This window comes from Delphinus delphis, chromosome 14 (genome assembly GCF_949987515.2).
Source record: "Delphinus delphis chromosome 14, mDelDel1.2, whole genome shotgun sequence".
NCBI classification, from domain to species: domain Eukaryota; kingdom Metazoa; phylum Chordata; class Mammalia; order Artiodactyla; family Delphinidae; genus Delphinus; species Delphinus delphis.
In genome coordinates this window covers 24,407,622-24,412,669 of record NC_082696.1, presented here as the reverse complement: position 1 = coordinate 24,412,669, position 5,048 = coordinate 24,407,622, and the positions used below count along the sequence as shown (strand labels likewise).

Below are 5,048 nucleotides of genomic sequence, written 5' to 3'. Positions count from 1 at the left end.
CACCAACTTCATTACTATTCTCATTTTATAGGTAAGGAAAGTGTGCATAGAGATGGGTCATAAGTCACAGTTACACAGTCAGGATTCAGACTCCACTTCTTTAGCTCCAGAATGAACGCTTTCAGCCACGATGCTCTGTCTTAAAGTAGGACGAGGAAAACAGATGGGCTCTGCCTGTTGTGACTCTGCCTTCCTCTCAGGCTTAATCTTTCTCGGTGTCCTCTCACCTTCTCCTGTTTCAGTCACACTGGCCTTCCTTCAGTCCCTTTTACTGGCCATGAATGAGTGAGTGAATTACTAAGGGTACAGGCAGTGGGTTGGAATATTAGAATCTAGTCTGGAGATGATTAGAATCTAGGGGAAGAATTTGACCACAGCAAAGAGAAGAAAGAATAAAATGTAACTGATATTATGGTTAGTAAGTAATAATTTATGAAATGTAAATCTGAAGTTCTCAGCTTGGGGGCAAAACATTCTGTGCTCAGCACAGTACTACGTTCTTATTGTGAGGCATATAGGAAATAATGTCTGCATCCTATGGAAATTTATAATCATTTGGGGAAGAGAAAAACACTATATAAGGAAGAACAAAAGAATATCAGAGGGTAATATGTAATCAAGAGCAAGATAATGTGACATTTTCTAAATATATTCAATATTTGTGAGAATATGTAAATGAAATTAAGTAACTACGCAAAATATTACAGTAAGATAAAGTTAATTACTAAAGGGTTAGTGTTGAGTTTGTGTGGCATCTTCATAAGTTGAAAGGAGACAGAAGATCATTCTTGACAGAGGAAACAGAGGGAAGTCATGCGAAGAGAGGCATTGTCTCATTTAATCTCACAATATTTCGCTGAGATGACTGCTATTATCAGGATTTATGAGAAAGTTGAGGTGCAGAGAGGTGAAGTAACTTGCTGGAACTAGCCACATTGGTGAGCCATGGAGCCAGGAGCTGAACCTAGACAAGCTGCTTACAGAGTGCATGACCTTAACACCACCCTTTGGGGCCCAAGGTTTGCGGTGATGTAGTAGATCAGGTGGTCCAGGTGATGAGGCTGTTAAAATTGCAGGCTGGGGGAGTTTAGATAGATCCATTAGGCAATCGGAGACCTTCATGATCAGGGAAAAGCATGGGCTTGAAAGTCAAACTGATGAGCGTTTTGATTCAGCTCTGGTCCTTACTGGAAGAGTTGCTTCTTCATTTTAAGGCTCAGTTTTCTCTTATTATAAAATGGAAATAACAAAAACAGCAAAAACAAAACTTTTAGGATTTTAGTGAGGATTATATATATATGTAAAGCAATTTGTATAGCACTTGGGATGATTGTTGCAGGTACTCAGCTAATGGATGGTTGCTGTGGTTTTAGTGTAGATTATTAAACGTGGGTGAAAACTTCTGTAAAAGGTAGGAACAAAGGGCAAAATACTGAAAATGGAATTTTGGGAAGATAGAGATGGCTGCATGGGGTATAATGGACTTAAAAAGGATGGGGTGGAGGGGCTAGATATGGGTAAATTGAGTACAACGAATTAGGATTTTCCAGTAATGTAAGATATATGATAAAGAGTGTCTGGAGTGGGGCAGTGGTGGTAGAAACATACGGGAAGGAGTAGACCTGAGGAGGAGGAATTGACAAGATACTGTACATAGAAGCCAAGAGAAGAGGCAGTGAAAAACAGCCAGATGTTCTGAAGATCAAAAGGCTAAGATAAAGGTAATACCATTGAGGAAAAACCTGGGGAAACTGAGGGAGACATTGTTCTTGGGTGCATGGTGACAAATTCTGTGTTGAAATGAAGAGAACTAAGAGTTGTGAAAAAGATTGAGAAGAATTTAAACAGTGGAATTGAAATAATTTTTTAAGCCAATGATTCCATTGATTTTGATCTTGAGAGGATGGGATTTTCGGTTGTAGCTTTTCTGCTAAGATTTTGAGGGAAAGAGAGCCAAGAAATATGGCTGCCTAGACCTAGTGCCATCTTTGTATTAAAAGGAGCTGAAGTCATAGGAATGGGTAAGATTGGGTTTACAAAGAAAAGAAAGAAGATATTGGGTTGGCCAAAAAGTTCGTTTGGGTTTTTCCATAAGATGTTAGATTCACGTATGGAGACCACATAGGGGTAGGTCCGGTCTGCTTACAAACCAAATCCCTTGCTATATGGGTTCAATGGTATTCTTCCTCTGAAGCCTACCAATTCTAAGACTGACTCAGTGATTTTTCAGATTTTCACTTTTGGGGTTTATTTTAGAATACAATTTTAAGGCCATTGTGTTTCTTCTGTTCTTTTGCTTTAAGAGCAACAGGATAGAATGCCTTTGCTAACACCAAAGGGTTCGGGAGAACTATTTCTGGTTTTCCAAAGGGCTTAATAAGGAAGCAACTTATTCTCTCTGAGGAAAATGACACTTCACAGAGGCCAAATATATTTCTGTGAATTGTGAAGGATAATAATATTGTTCCAATTAAGCCCATCCTGCTCACAGTTTAGAGGCCAATCTGACCTTATGCAAATAGGACAGTAGGAGAAAAAAGATGCTATTGCCAAAAATGCTGTCACCTGCAAGACAAATGTCACAAATAAGCAGTTGCCAAAAGACTCCAGAGAAGCTAGAAGCATCATTTTATTTTTTCAAAGAGAGGAAGAGATGAATTTGTAAATTGCGAAACTATAGGGAGCTAGAATCAGGGAGTTTGAAAGTATCAGCCATGCCGAGCCACGTGACCTTCCTCAGACTCTAGAATTTCTTATTTTCCGATAATAAAGCGTAAAGCACTCAGGCAAACAGTCCTAGAAAAATTTTTTTATTATCAGCTCATAAGCTGAAGTTAACCCTGAACTCTTAAAATGTATTTGTTTTACTATTAGTGATGGCTTCTAGAAGGTTTCTCCAGAATTTACCTGCCCTAAAAATGGTCAAGGCCAGGTTCTAATTAAGGTCCATGTTTTCCCCTTTCTTGCAGACTTCTAAAGAAAGATGGAGGACAAAAACCCCAGGAGAAACCTTTCTTTAGTTCATCTGGGAGCCATAGTGTTGTCTATTTATGTGTTTTTAAAATATGCAGTGAAAAATTATTTCTACAGTCAATGAAATATATCAGAGGTGGGAAGGAGCAGGAAGTCACCACCATACTTAAAATTCACGTAGCTTGGCTGCAGGCTTGGTGTAAGATTAGTTTGCATAGTGATGTTTTTCTCTCCTTAAACGCTCAAATTTTATTCTCAACCATTAATGTAAATGTTCACGGTGAAGGAGCAGTAAATGCCCTGGAACCTTTTTTTTTTCTTTAATTAAAGAAATTTTGCCTGTTTAAGGAAACAAATGTACTTGGGAAAGAAATATAGTACAATTTCATACCCGTTGATCAGGCATATACTCATGCTACCTGTGGCTCTTCGGGAAAAATCTCTCCTTGGAGATTCCTAATTTCTATTCTGTGATATATGATACAGTGATGTAATATGTTGACTTTAGAGGGCAGATTGTAGCTATATGGCTTCTTTGGTTGATGATTGCCAAGTATGTCAGTCACGTCTATGGCGGTAAAAACCCTTGATCCAGCATCCTACAGGGGCGTTTTCCCAAGTGACATCCTCACACTGCAGTGGTTTTTCATGGAGATCTACCCCTTCGACTTTCTTTTCCTTCCAGGGAAAAGGTTCCAAAACGGCTCTTTCAGTTGTCTAGATTTTCTTATACTTGGGTTGATTGGGAATCTATCAGTCCAAATGTTCAATCCACAGAATTCTTTTTAAAAGTAACATCTTACAGGGAGCGCCATGGAAAAAGGAGCGTCTGGGAGGTGGTGCTGGGGAGGGATGCAGGTGCAAGGAGATGGGAATGACAGTGTTAAACAATTTCTGATTCTAACACCCAATTCTAATACTGTGCTGTCCTGTATTGCTGCCATCTGTGAGAAAGAGATGAGAAATAGCACCCCAGTTCTTCTTACCTCATGAGTTTCTGTTCATGAAACAAGAAGAATGATTTCAACTCAGAGAACAGCCTTTGCCTCTCAGGCATTATGCTAGGAATGGGTGCTAGCTCTTGTTTCTCCGTCTACCTGTGCATGCCCTGAATCTCTTATTCTTGCAATAAATGAACAGCAATCCTTGTCTTTATTCTTTGCCCAACACTGTACAAAACATAACCTGCTCTTGTAGAGAATTACTAAGCTACCATGGATGCTGTATTCCTTCTTTGGAGGAAATAAAAAACATATTTCTTATTAAAGGGCCAATATTTTTGAAAAGCTTGAATAGGAGGTTACTATAAAAAAAATTCTGGCTGCTTAAATGTAGGATGCTGAAAAGAGTCAAACCCAAGAAGATTCCTTTGCTCTGTGCATATTTATTTTCACCATATTGTGAATTAGATAGCTTTGTTTGCTTCAAGCTTTTGTATTTTGTTTTTCTGACTTGGTTCTTTGATTACATAAGTTATGTCAAACCTGATGACTCTCCTTTTTTACATGTTCTCTTTCATTTGCATCATTGCTGAGTTAAACGTGGGCTCATTCTCACAGATATTTGTTATTTATTTATGTACTTATTTAGCGATTTGGTTAAGAAATGTTGATCTTGTGCTGGTTTGCCTCTTCTATCACTTATCTGGTCTATTTTAATTTTATTTATTTATAGGCTTGCACTTTCTTGTTGACACTTATTTTTTAAAAAATATTTATTTACTTCTTTATTTTGGCTGCGCTGGGTCTTAGTTGCGGCATGTTTAGTTGCGGCATGCATGTGGGATCTAGTTCCCCGACCAGGGATTGAACCTGGGCCCCCTGCATTAGGAGGGCAGAGTCCTACCCACTGGACCACCAAAGAAGTCCCTTGTTGACACTTCTTTTAAAATGAAAGTGTTCAAATTACAAACTGTATGACCTTTTTTCCAGTTCTTAGATTTATGAGGGTTTTATAAAAAGAATTTATTGTTAAAAAAATATTGGTTTGAAAAATTAGCAAAACAGTAATTACCTGCTGAAAAAAGTTGGAAAAAATACAAAGATGGAAAAAAAGGGCACAGAGTGAAACTTTTT

General features: G+C 38.2%; 1 non-coding gene across 1 annotated transcript; it reads right to left on the bottom strand.

The window, feature by feature from the left end:
- Nucleotides 1–4,763: 4,763 nt before the first annotated feature.
- Nucleotides 4,764–4,836, bottom strand: TRNAR-CCU (transfer RNA arginine (anticodon CCU)). Its single transcript has one exon. It is a non-coding gene; the product is annotated as a tRNA-Arg (tRNA).
- Nucleotides 4,837–5,048: the final 212 nt, after the last annotated feature.